Source organism: Syngnathus scovelli, chromosome 5, assembly GCF_024217435.2.
Source record: "Syngnathus scovelli strain Florida chromosome 5, RoL_Ssco_1.2, whole genome shotgun sequence".
NCBI classification, from domain to species: domain Eukaryota; kingdom Metazoa; phylum Chordata; class Actinopteri; order Syngnathiformes; family Syngnathidae; genus Syngnathus; species Syngnathus scovelli.
The window spans coordinates 15303967-15317829 of NC_090851.1; the positions used below are offsets into that span (position 1 = coordinate 15303967).

Below are 13863 nucleotides of genomic sequence, written 5' to 3' on the forward strand. Positions count from 1 at the left end.
GCGCACAGCAGATTGCAGGCTCACGTGAATTCCATCTCATGGGACCGCTTCATGGAGATATTTTCTTTTCCGAACGCCATCTATTGAATAATGTGGATCTGTGTCTAAAGTTAACTAGAGCTTCTGATGATTTCTGTCTCATGAGCGCTCCAGACAGCGATTCGTGTCTCAAAATACTAGGAGCGTCCTTATTTGTGAAAAAAGTATCAATCTCACCGGCTGTAGCAATAGGTCACGCCGCCGCTTTACAGAAAGGTAACGCACTTTATCCGTTAACTCGCATCAATATGAAGACCTTCTCGGTCCCACAAAACGAGAATTTGTCATCGGGATAATCTCTTCCTCGGACATATCCCCAAGCAAATTGTAATAGCGCTCGTAAACCACAACAGTTTCATGGGACGGAGAGATTTAAACCCGTTTAATTTTTTGCATTATAACATAGAGTATTTAGCTCTCAGCCACGAAGGTCGACAGATACCTGCCAAAGCTTTTCAGCCCAATTTCGAAGCTGGGATATGTACACGTGAATTTCATAATTTATACACAGCAACAGGGCGTTTTTTAAAAGATCTACCTCTCTGTATCGATCAACAGGATTTTAGTCAGGGCTACTCGCTTTTTGTTTTCAATTTAAGTCAGGTAGATGATTCAGGCGAGTTAACGCCGATTAATAGCGGGGTCCTGGGACTCGATTTACGTTTTAGAACACCGTTACCACACACAGCGACTCTCATTGTATACGCGGCTTATGATTCGCTTATAGAGATTAATGCTAAGAGGGAAGTATTGATGGACTATTATTAACACTATGAACGGTCGTGAATTGGACATGATTATGACCCGGATGCAGAGAACCTTATTTGGAGGCGTTTTCGCATCGGATGAGTTAGCTGACGTCAGAGACACGCCTCCGAAATATTACATTGTCAACACGCATCCAAGACATTTACCTGGAGAACACTGCTCGCTTTGACTTTAGAAGCGAACGGTTTGGCCACCCTCTTTGATCCTTTTGGTCTGCCACCGGACAGCCCGTACTACCCGTCGAGTATATACAGATTTTTGAAGAAGCATTCTAAACGGGTCAGATATCAGAACGGGCAGCTGCAACACGAGCTGACAGACACCTGTGGCCAACACTGTGTATTATTTAAGCCAACGTGGGTGGGGGCTCACCTATCGTGAAGTGCTGACTCATTACAATTCCGATCCTCTCCATAACGACGCCATGGTTAGTGAGTTTGTCAAAAAATGTCGAAGACCAGACCGGATGTGCGGCAGGCAAACATCATGTTCATTGCATAAATTTAAAAAATGTCATTGTCCAAAACCGTGTTAATGTTTTATAAAATCTCTTTTATTCAATAAACATTGTTCAAGAGAGTTACAGAGTCATGCGTTTTTGTTTTTTTCACTAACAACAATAGAGTATCATCTAATAACTAACCCATTTTACTACCGGCGATGTCCTCTTTCTTTTTTTTTATTCATCATGCTTACATCTTCTACATAAGAAACATCCTCATCTTCACCTGTAGCGTATTTTAAACGTTTAAAATCTGCGCGAGCCAAGGGGTTGGAGATGCTTGTTTCCGGTAAGTTTAACCGGGCTAACGTCCGAAGAAATTCACTCCATCCTACCGGTTTCTCATTGATTTTTTTCCCACTCGAACACAAATGTCTCAACAAATCGCTCATATGGGAGCCTTTGATAGTTTTTCCTCTAAAAACAAATTCACTTAACGGCGTCCAGCTTACATCTTCTGCCGACAGTCTTTTCAGCACATAGTTGGCATTGCATCGTCCAAAATATCCTCATAGCGTCTACCTGTCACCTCAATTGTGGTCTCATCAGCGGTCTTTATTTCACCCCTCTCATTGGCTTCGTTGCGAATCGTAATAGGAATTTGCTCGGAGTCTTTTTGTTTGACCAACCCCAAGTAACGCTGCATTAAGGTCTGATAAATTTTGATCTTTTCATATTGATTTAAATTTTTATTATTTTCAAAGTCAAAGTCAGCTTTATTGTCAATTTCTCCACATGCCAAAGACACACAAAGAAACCGAAATTTCGTTCCCCCCTATCCCACGGTGGCAAGACATGGCTCACAACAGACAAACAGGTAAACAAGTATAACAAAAGCGTGCTGAATAAATAATGAATAAATAACACAACAATAAATAAATAAATAAGAGGAGCAGAAAAAAAAGGAGCAAGTGCGCGTACAGCAGACATTCTCGAAAATAGCGCAACAGTGCCGCACGCTACGCAGAAGGGGGTAGCGAGTTCAGGGCCCTAACAGCCTGGAGGCTCTCTTGTAGCATCTTCAAAGCATTCCAGGAAAAACTTCCGGTTGCTGGGAGAAATTTGATTCGCCAGGACACTCACCTGCAGTTTATCGCGGGGGTTTTTGAACAAAATCAAATAATTACTGTTTAAACTAATAGTACGGCTGAATTTACCCCGATGGAATACATTCTGCGTTAGCATTATAACGCTTAAATTTTTATGATGTCTATATTGGGTGAATATTCGGACCACTTCCGGGTTATCCGAAGCTTGGAAGATGACGTCATCCAAAATCAGTAGATGCTGCTCCTGTGGCTGGAACAGCTTCTTGTCATCAAAAGATTCAGGCAGCCCCTTGATAAAAACAATGTCTTTATTCAGGTTTTTGAGCTCATCGTACATTGGTTGATATGAAGTATAAACCCAGACAATATTATCAGGTTTTTTTCTCAGAACATGTTCAGGATTTTGCAATACATTTTTTACAAAGAAAGTCTTGCCACAACCTGAAGGGGCTGCTACTAGAGATGAAAAAGGAAGTTCTAATCTAGGGTCAAATTCAATCTGGTTAAAAGCCATTTCCACACACACAAACGTATGGGTAGATAGATAGAAATATCAGTAGCCAAACGGTTCAGTGGTGCCTCGCTCTAGCAGCCTTCTTTTATCGTACACCACACGAAGCTGCTTGGAAAGATGAAACCCTCTCTTATCGCGAACGATATTATGTTGGGAAGCGTATAGCACATCTGAGGTTGCACCTGCTGTATCGATGTACCCTTGAACCAGACTGAGCATGCTATCGAGATTGATGCTGCGACCGCTTTCGTGACTTTGTGTGATACCCTTCACTTTCATGACCGTCTGAGATGATCCTCGTGTTTTGTAAGCGTATGTTTTGGGGCCGGCTGAGACAAATTCTAAAATGCTGTCATTCGAAAGCTCATCTGTCAAATAGCCCAGATAATCCCCTAGAGGGAGAACATTTTCGCCTGGCTTCACAGTGTACACAAGGCTGTCTGTATCGGTGTAAAGGACACGCCTCTGTAAAATTTCTAAATAGCTGTACATTTTTAGGCGTGCATAGGCTGTTGTGAAACAAGCTGCAGCCACGTTTGATGTTTTTGAGGCGGGGATCTCATTGTTTATGTTGATACAATACTGCACAATTGAAAGCTTCTCATTGATAAAATGGAAGAATTTCACATTGTACAGACCTGAAAACAGAAGTTCAAAAAAATCCTCTGATTTTGTCACAATTTTTGTGTTTACCATGTTGTCACGTTGCGCGAGTTTTCCCCACAGATTGTTAAGACAGAGTTTTGACACTTGCCTTTTGCCAGGGTTTACAGCAATTTTGGAAGGGTCGAGTTGGATACCCTGGTGAATGGCATACCCTTCTATGTATCTTTGTCTATCAGCCTGGTTGACCGCGTGAGCCGGATAACCTGAAGATTCCTGTTTACCTTTTAGAAATGTACGCATATAATCGCGGAAAATTGTGTCGCTCGTTCTTGTGTAATGCCATACCTCGGTAATATCTAACCGTGTACCCGAGATCAAGTGCCTTAACAAATTCAGGGGTTGTCCAAACACCTGTTAACGATCTTTGCTCATCACTATGTGTACACGCCGTCTGCTGGTTGTTACACTCCGCGCATGTGCGGCACAGTGTGAAGACGAGTTTACCTTTAGCTGTTTTGAACGGTAGAACAGGAAAATACAAACCATGGGGTGGGTTGACTGTGGCGCTGATGGAACCGAAATACGACCTAGGGTCTTTAAAATCACCGTGGATAATCGTTGGATGACCAATAGGGCAGGTGCCTGTACTGTTGATGAATGGGTATAATGATGTCACATCAACATACAACACACGCTCGTCTGGCTCTGCCGTGTATCTTAAAACGAATGCGTTTGTTCGGCCCCCAAAAAGAGCCTGCCTCGGTTTGAGCGGTGTAGGAAATTTGTTTTTTTTAAGGAATTCCTTCACCTCTATGTCCATCTTTTTCATTTGCAACCATTCATGCTCCCACATAATTACAAGGTACGCATCCTGTCTAAGCTGTAGATCCTGAATTTTCTTTTGTGTTTTATCAAACCTCTCCTGAAAAGGGCGTTTGGTTGTCGGGCATATTTTAGAGAGGTCGAAGCATTCTGCGCAGCCGTGGTGATAACAACCAAAATACTCAAACACTATTTTTACGCCCCCGATTTCAGAATAGCCATCTACAGTATAGTTGTCTATCCTAACTTCACCACCGTTCAATGCATGTCTAATTTGGATATTTTGGCTGTGCATGATCCATTGCATGTACTGAATAGAATCGTGTGAAAAAGCTTTGTGCTGACGCATATAGTTGTCTGATGGTGTAATGGCTAGTGTTTGAGGGGTTAGAAAATTAGCTCGAAAAACTTTCATGCACGCCGACGCAATTGTTACTGCATTGAATGGATCTGTTCCGGTGGCCTCAAAAAACTCACTCCTGAATTTTTCACACCCTTGCATTAGGAGATCAACATCATTCTCGCAGTAGGCTATTGCCTGTTTAGCAAAATCAAACACATTGTTAGCTTCTTTGGCATACCACTCGTCAAACTTTGATCGTTGGGAGGGTGACATTCGCTCGGTGCCGTAGTACGTGGGGTCAGGGTGAGACCCTACGTAGTTTAGATGCTCTAAAGAGCTGAATTTGTGTGGGAAGTAACCCTTTGATTTGTCTTCAAACCCCAGGGCCTTAGGCATTGCACTTAGAGGCATCGTCAAGAATGAGAGAGAGTCTATGAATCGAGATTTTGTGTCTAAATCGACAAATGATAGAACTTTACTCCCTTGCATCAGAATGTCAAGTTTGAGACCTAATTCAAGCATTCTCCTTATCAGTATGTATGAATCAAAACCTCTCGCATTATGTGCAACAAACGTAGTTTGTTTAAACCGTGACCTTCGGAAAAATATGAGAAATTCATCAACACAATCTGCGCCATACCAATGCTTCGCCAGTCTATTTGATTTGCAACAGATGAGAAAAGGTTTGTGTAAACCGTCTGTATCTACATAAGTTTCGAAATCGTAGTAGACTACATTTTTGCACGGTGGTTGAGGCTTGATGGGCTGAATGTAGCACATGTGGGGGTTCAACAAGGCGTCATCTTGATTTAAGATCTCATCACACACTGTGCATTTTTTAACGGGGCAACGATGTTTAGCACCGGTACCATCAGCTTTCACATAATAGTGAAGACCACACTGCAAGCATTTTTTGTATGAAGTGCAGTTGCTCACACGATTCATTGATCGAGACTCTTTATGTTTGGTAAAGCATTCCTCATTACGACAAGTTTTGTTACAGTCGGGGCAGATGAGAGGTTTAATCCGTCGCTGTTTACAGCATGGATCAAGACAAACGCCACAGTGTCCTTCACACTGGTGCTGTTGCCAATTCTCATGCCCTTTGTAACAAAGCCTGCAAAAGAACGCATGACCAACGAATGCCTCTATCGCTTTCACACCGTAATAATGGTCCTCGAGGTGTAAGACAAATAAGGTATCGTTATCTGTTTTGGGGTAACGCGTGTCGAAAAAGGTCATGGGGCGGCAGTCCTCTTTTCGATACATTACAGTTATTTTCCGTTTGAGGACTTTCTCAAATTTATGGACATCGCCCAGACTCACAGGTGTTTGACAATCCAACCCTACACTCTCATGTAAGAGCCGTACCTGCGTTGTGGCTTGTTTTGTTTTAAGTGTGTCATTTAGCAGATAGGTTAGTGAGAGAGCGAAACACAAATTGTTGTCTTTATTACGAGGTATGTGTAGGTGTCGTTTTTTTCAACCTCAAAATCTCTCTGTTGGTAGTGTTCAACAACCTGCGACGCATTCCACCGCGCAATGGTGTGACTATTTGTACAATGAGCTCTAAGCCCTCATCAGCCAGAAGCTCTGTATTTGATTGGGCTAAACGTTCAAGCATGTCTGATACATTATCTCTGATAGAGTTTATATCACTAGTTTGCTGGTAGATGTGAGCTCTATCGTTACCACTAGCTAGCTCGATCTGAATTACATCACCTGTTTGGGCTCTGCTAGCTACCTCTTGCATGACATCATCTATTTTATCTTCAATCTGGAGGTAGAAGGTGGCAAAATCATTAATGTTCTGTTGCGATGGTATATTTAACTGTCGCCTTATCTCTACATTATTGAAATGCGGCCTATTGATTACAACAGAACCGCCGCGCTGATCAGCTAATACAAAACCGCTGTTAGATTGCTGGGGCGTGTGTTGAAATGCTGGTGTATTGTCATCAATAACATCTATTTCGTGATCAATTATAAAAGAGCAGTTGTTAGGTTGAAATGTCGATGGAATGTCGTCAATAGCAACCGGCTATGAATCGACAGTGTTAGCGGTCGACGGATCAACCAGAGGCTGCGTATTTAGATTTTGGATAATGTTTAGCAACTGGACAGGAATGTCAGGACTGATACGCCCGTTGTTGTCATTAGCTTGGTTGTTTAATTCTGCTATCATGTTTAGCAATTGTGACGGGATTTGATGTCGGACTCTGTCCACCTTCATTCATACTTTGATTGTTCAATTCATCTATGACAGCTTGTAAATGGGTGAGAATAGCAGGACTGTCTGGTCTCTCCCCCTCTGACAAAGCCGTGCTCACATTGTTGAGCAAATCTGTTATTTGACTCGTACACGTATTGTTAACGTTTGATAAATCTAGCTCTGGTGTGTCACTTCTTTGGCTTGTCCCGCTAAATGGTGGAAAATCTATTTCATCAATGTTTGCTAAGAAATCTGACTCCGTTGACGTAAGGTTTGGATGATCCATTATATTTTCTTTTACAAAACACAACAGAAACAACACAAACCTATTTTGATTCGGCTAAATCTGTAAGAGCACGTATAATCTTAAAACATTCTTGTAACCGTGTTTTGTAGATACAGTTACCACGGCACTTTACAGACCCCCTGCTGGTTGAGTGGTGCGTGTTGTAGAAGGGGTGCCCCCTCCTCCTACTCCTCTTCCTCTCTCTCTGACCCTCCGTGTCACGACGCTCACCTGCAAGTTAATCCTTTATAATACCGAAAATAGCATGTCGGACTATAGCATACAAACCTCCAACTTTGTTTGTCGACTCTTGATGATGATGGTTTAAACCTTCGTAAGTAGATAGAGCTTCAACTAGTTCCGAGTCCGTCGCTGCCTCCTGTCGGTTGGCGTGGGATGCAATCGGATTGGTTTCAACAGTAGCACGTGACTCTGATGTTGCCGGTCTAGATGGCTCTGTCGTTTCGACTGCGTCAATACGGCGGTCGAAGGCAGCTTGTGTCGGCCGATTGTTTTTTCTAGTGGCCGCGGCCACGAGATCTGATACACACATACATAAAATAAAATCATCAACTACCGACATTTATATGAACTATCGTAGATGCACTAATGACTCACCGTAGTCTGATTGTGTTAGGTAAACGTCACTAAAATCGTCGTCAAAAGATGCGTGGACATCAGCAAGAGCGATGATGTCTGCAAATATTATATAAACATTACATTTTGTTTTATAAAATAACCGCAGTGTATTATTATTATTATTTGTTATTATTATTATTATCGCGAGAATGGTATTAAAATGACTTACCTTTAACCATTCTCGAAACAGCTTTTTGACGCGCTTCGACTCCGTTGCTCAGAGCGATGGCTTGTCTTGTCTTGTCTTCTCCAAAATGATGCTCGTCCACACCAAACTTTAAATTCGGCGGGGATAAGACGACGCCTATGGGATCACGTGTCGCGGGAAATCAGAGAACTCTGGCCGTATGTTGATGACGTATCAAAGGCTCTAGCTCATCAGATATCTTTGGCCCCAGACATTATTGTTTCTCAAATTATGCATCAACACCTTGCTTTTTTTTATCTTTCAGATACCTTTGGCACCATGCTGACGAGATACTTCAATGATTTTCTCAACAAAATCCCCTTCAGATACCTCTGGCACCATGCTAACGACATTTCAATGATTTTCTCAACAAAACCCCCTTGATCCTCTAAACTATTGTTTGTCAAATTACATGCGTCTCGCTTTCAGACACCTTTGGCTAAACTAATGTTTCTCAAATTATATGCGACTCTCATCCACACAACTTTTGGCACCATGCTAACGACTCCACACTGACACAAACACCCCTCCTCTTCTCAACAAAACAGGGCCCCTTCAACCCACACGCGCGGGCCAAAGCTAGCTCAGATGCTACACCTGTCTTGATTCATAAAAATACATGCCCATACATATCCACATCTTAAAAATGGCGCCAGCAAACCAAAATGGCGACAGTCAAAGATGGCGCCGTCACGACTGGCGCCATCTTGATGCCCCCAACCCCGCCACAATTCAAAAGAGGGTGATTTATGATACCATAACAAGTCATAACCCCTAACTCATTTGCATATGAATAGACATCAAAGCTTAGGGCATTGAACTATTCTCTGGCATTAAATGAAATATTTTGTGTACTTGTGTGTCACGTTCCTGCGTCACCGGACTCCCAGCCAAGCCCCAATCAAGGAATTGCCAGCACCTGCTACAGCTCGTTAGGTCCACTACTTAACCTCTGTGCATTCTGCCAATGGTTGTCAGTTCGTCTCCTTACCCTGCCCATGACACCACTGCCTTTTTGTCCCCTGAACTATCTCTGTTGCCAACTGCTTCCGTAAACTGACCGACCACGCCTGATCGCCGCCTGCCCTGACTACTTGGTCGTCCTTTGACCACGCTCCTGATCGCCGCCTGTCTCGACAGCCTGCCTGCCTCCGACTACGACTACGCGCTGTGCTCTGCTGCTCAGCCACGCCAGACCGCAAGTCCGGCGTTCCACTTCCCCTTTCCCCCTTTTCAATAAAGGATCGTGCGCACTTGGTCGTCCTGTCTCTGTTCCGTGACACTTATGCATGCAAATGCAGTTGCTGGTCTACAGTCGTCATGGTCTGAGCTGGTACAGTCTTGGAGGCGACTCTCATTGCCTTTGCACTGGAATTTTTTGAATGCAGGCTGCCTTCTTTGTTTTTCTCCTCCAAACGACCAAGTATCTTCTAAGGGGCCGCAACCGAGCTCCCTGCAGACCATCTTTTTTGCTTCTGAGTCAAAGCCTTCTTCACACACTGAGGCCCAGCCATTTATGGTCTTAACTTCCAAATTGCCTGAGCAATAGCTATGACCCACAACCCTCAATGAATCTGTAACAAAGCAGACAAATGAACTTTTGGTGGTAGTTTGTAGCAAAACGTTGAGACGTTGTGGTTCAGACCATATTGTGAAAGATTTGGTTTAAGGTAACGCTGCTATAAAAGTGAAGTTATATGCAGTTACCTGAACAGATAAACTCCAGAATGTTCAATGTTGAATTTCTTCCCTGCACTCTCCTGCGTATTATGTGATTGTAGCATTCCATCAAAGTTGACTCGGAGCCGCGGCAGAAGATATTAATCTCCCATACTGGCTGGTGGACATTGGTGCTTTTGTGTTGAATGGAGACTAAAGAGCCACAATCCATCTGCCTGCAGGCTACCTGTGCAAATGTGGATACGGTTTCCTGTGTCATAGTCACAAATCTCCATTTTGCCTGATGTTTTAATTCAAGTTTGCCTGTGCACCAGCTTTCTCCTCCCACCAGACGAGCATCATTAGAAGCTGAAGAAAGATCATTAGAGAGAGAGATCAAAAATATGGCTCATTTATTGCTGCCACACCAGAAAAAAACATGACCACATTATGGATTAATTTCACTGTTTAAGTTCCACATTTTACAGGGCAGCCAAATGATTAAGTGGCTATTGGCTAAGATGCCTGCCAACATGGAGACACTAATAGATAATATATCCATCCATCCATTTTCTGAACCGCTTAGTCCCCACGGGGGTCGCGGGCGTGCTGGAGCCTATCCCAGCCGTCATCGGGCAGTAGGCGGGGGACACCCTGAACCGGTTGCCAGCCAATCGCAGGGCACACAGAGACAAACAACCATTCACACTCGCACTCACACCTAGGGACAATTTGGAGTGATCAATCGGCCTACCAAGCATGTTTTTGGGATGTGGGAGGAAACTGGAGTGCCCGGAGAAAACCCACGCGGGCTCGGGGAGAACATGCAAACTCCGCACAGGGAGGGCCGGAGGTGGAATCGAACCCGCACCCTCCTAACTGTGAGGCGGACGTGCTACCCAGTGCGCCACCGAGCCGCCCTTAGATAATATATATATATATATTTTTTTTTCAAGATGGCGGCGCGTGCACACGCAGCGGCCACTCTCTGTCCCGTCAGTACGGTGATTTGTTCGTCTAATGAGTGTTCGTCTGACAGTCTTATGTGTTCGTCTCGTCGTGCTTTATCGTACTACAAGTACAGCAGGCAGGTTCTGCTCGACATCGGCAGAAGTGGGTTTTGCGGCGTTCTGGACTTTGAAGCGTCGACATTAAAGGCGCTCGGACTGCTACGTCCTGAAACGTCGCCGACCTCACCCGCTATTCCTCCCCCGGTTGGGAGCCGTCGGAAACGGTGTGCGAGGAGGCAGAAGAGGGGCAAGCGCGGAGGCGTCCGGGCCAGGCTGGCGGCCAACCCAGCGCGCCCGGCGGTGCCCTCCATTCTTCTGGCGAATGTTCGATCGCTGGACAACAAAATGGATTACGTTTGCCTGCTGAGGTCTACGAACCGGACGGTGCGGAACTGCTGTGTGCTCGTGTTCACCGAGACCTGGTTGAGTGACAACATTCCGGACTCTGCCGTGCATCTGGAGCGGCTAGCGTGCTATCGGGCGGACCGTGCCATTGTACGAGGGGGAAAGTCGCGAGGAGGTGGAATATGCGTCTACATCCGAGAAGAATGGTGCCGTGACTCTGTGGTGGTATGTAAGCACCGGTCGCCGCTTGTGGAGTTTGTGATCATTAAGTGCCGTCCTTTTTACCTGCCGAGGGAATTTACCGCGATTCTGCTAGTCGCGGTATACATCCCGCCTTCCAACATCGAAGGCGACAGGATCGCTGCGCTTGGTGAACTGTACCAGGCTGTCAGTGAACAACAAACAGCGCACCCTGACGGTTTCACCATCTTCGCTGGAGACTTCAATCATGCCAACCTGAAGTCTGTTTTCCCGAGGCTTCACCAGCATGTTACTTTTCCGACACGTGGAGACAGCTTCCTGGACCTAGTCTACTCGGCGCAAAAAGAAGCTTTCAAAGCCACCCCCCTCCCCCATCTGGGGCTTTCTGGCCATCTCACCGTTTTGCTTTTGCCCGCATACAGACAATTGGTAAAGGCATCCAGGCCGGTTCGGAGGCGGGTTCGGGTGTGGCCTGAGGGTGCCTCCGATGCACTTCGTGACTGCTTCGACACCACTGACTGGGACTTGTTTAAGCAGGCAGCCACCTACAACGATTGGACGGACATAGAGGAGTATACTGACTCTGTTACCTCTTACATCACGAAGTGCATCGATGATGTGACTTGCTCGAAATCCGTCGTCACTCACGCGAACTGGAAGCCGTGGCTGACGGGGGCTGTCCTCAGACTGTTGAGGCCCAGGGACAAGGCTTTCAGAGCGGGGGATGAGGCTGGCTTGAGGACAGCGAGGGCCGACCTGTCCCGAGGCATCAAAGAAGCGAAGAAGGCGTTCTCGTGCAAGGTCTCCACCGACTTCAAGGACAGCAAGGACGCACGTAGCCTTTGGCGGGGCATTCAGACCATCACGGACTACAAGCCCGCGCCGAGGAGCTGTGAGGGCGACGTCCGTCTGCTGAACGATCTGAACCGCTTCTTTGCTCGCTTCGACACCCAGAACAGCACTTGCCCGCTGAAGACCGCTCCCCCCCCACACGAGCAGCCCCTGCGCCTCTCTGCCGACGGTGTGAGGAGGGCGCTTGCCGCTATTGACACCCGTAAGGCGGCGGGCCCTGACAACATCCCGGGTCGAGCGCTGAAGGACTGCGCTGGGGAGCTGTCGGATGTCTTCACGGACATCTTAAACGTTTCCCTGCAGCAGGCCATCGTCCCCTCATGTTTCAAGGCTGCCACCATCGTTCCTGTGCCGAAGAAACCTGCACCGTCCTGCTTCAATGACTACCGCCCCGTGGCACTGACGCCCATCATCATGAAGTGCTTTGAGCGGCTTGTCATGGAGCACATCAAGTCCGTTCTCCCCCCCCCACCATTTACCCTTTCCAGTTTGCGTACCGTGCCAAGCGGTCCTCTGAGGATGGCATCTGCTCTGCCCTCCACTCGGCCCTCACCCACCTGGAGAGAAAGGACTCATATGTGAGGTTGCTGTTTGTGGACTTCAGCTCTGCCTTCAACACCATTGTGCCGCAGCGACTCATCTGCAAACTCGACGAGCCTCAGTACCTCCCTCTGCAACTGGCTACTGGACTTCCTCTGTTAGAGGCCTCAGGTGGTGCATGTTGGCGACAAAATCTCCGCCAGCATCACGCTGAGCACGGGGGCCCCCCAGGGCTGCGTGCTCAGTCCATTGCTCTTCACCCTGCTGACGCATGACTGCACTGCGACCTACAGCGACAACCGCATAGTGAAGTTTGCTGACGACACGACTCTGGTGGGTCTCATCACGAAGGGCGACGAGACTCGGTACAGGTCGGAAGTTGACCTTCTGACCACGTGGTGCAGGGACAACAACCTCCTGCTGAACGTCAATAAGACCAAGGAAATCATTGTTGACTTCCGGAAGGGTCACACAACACACCTGCCGCTGATCATCGACGGTGCTGTGGTGGAGAGGGTGAGCTGCACCAAGTTCCTGGGGGTGCACATCAGTGAGGACCTCTCCTGGTCCGCAAACACCTCGTCACTGGCAAAGAAAGCTCAGCGCCGCCTGTACTTCCTGCGGAAGCTCAGGCGTGCATGTGCTCCTCAGGCAGTCCTGTCTACATTCTACCGTGGCACCATTGAGAGCGTCCTCACCAGTTGCATCGCTGTCTGGGGTGGTAACTGCACTGAACAGAACTTGAAGGCCCTGCAGCGCATAGTGAATACGGCTGGTAAGATTATTGGTGGAATGTCTGCTGTACGCGCACTTGCTCCTTTTTTTCTGCTCCTCTTATTTATTTATTAATTGTTGTGTTATTTATTCATTATTTATTCAGCACGCTTTTGTTATACTTTTTTACTTGTTTGTCTGTGAGCCATGTCTTGTCACCGTGGGATAGGGGGGAACGAAAATTCGGTTTCTTTGTGTGTCTTTGGCATGTGGAGAAATTGACAATAAAGCTGACTTTGACTTTGACTTTGACTAATAGCCCCCTTCTCATGTGTGTTCTTTGTCCATTACGGGTCAAATGCAGAGTTCAAATTTTGTGCCAAGGTTAGTTATTGTTAACAAAAAACCTACAACGGAAAAACATTTTCATTTATGAATTACACTAAAAAAGCTTAAAAAAATACAACTGACACCAATTTTGATGTTTATAAACTAAAACCAACTATAATTATGGTGAAAAGTTCTTTGTTTTCATCTTTGTCAATATATTTCATACATGAGCTTTGGGCTTTATT

General features: G+C 46.0%; 1 long non-coding RNA gene across 1 annotated transcript; it reads right to left on the reverse strand.

Annotated features, from left to right (window-relative positions):
• Positions 1–1438: 1438 nt before the first annotated feature.
• Positions 1439–8732, reverse strand: LOC125969450 (uncharacterized). Its single transcript, XR_011086920.1, has 4 exons — positions 7950–8732; positions 7760–7837; positions 7430–7681; positions 1439–7372 (listed from the first exon to the last, which is right to left on the reverse strand). It is a non-coding gene; the product is annotated as an uncharacterized lncRNA (long non-coding RNA).
• Between the last annotated feature and the right edge of the window lie 5131 nt (positions 8733–13863).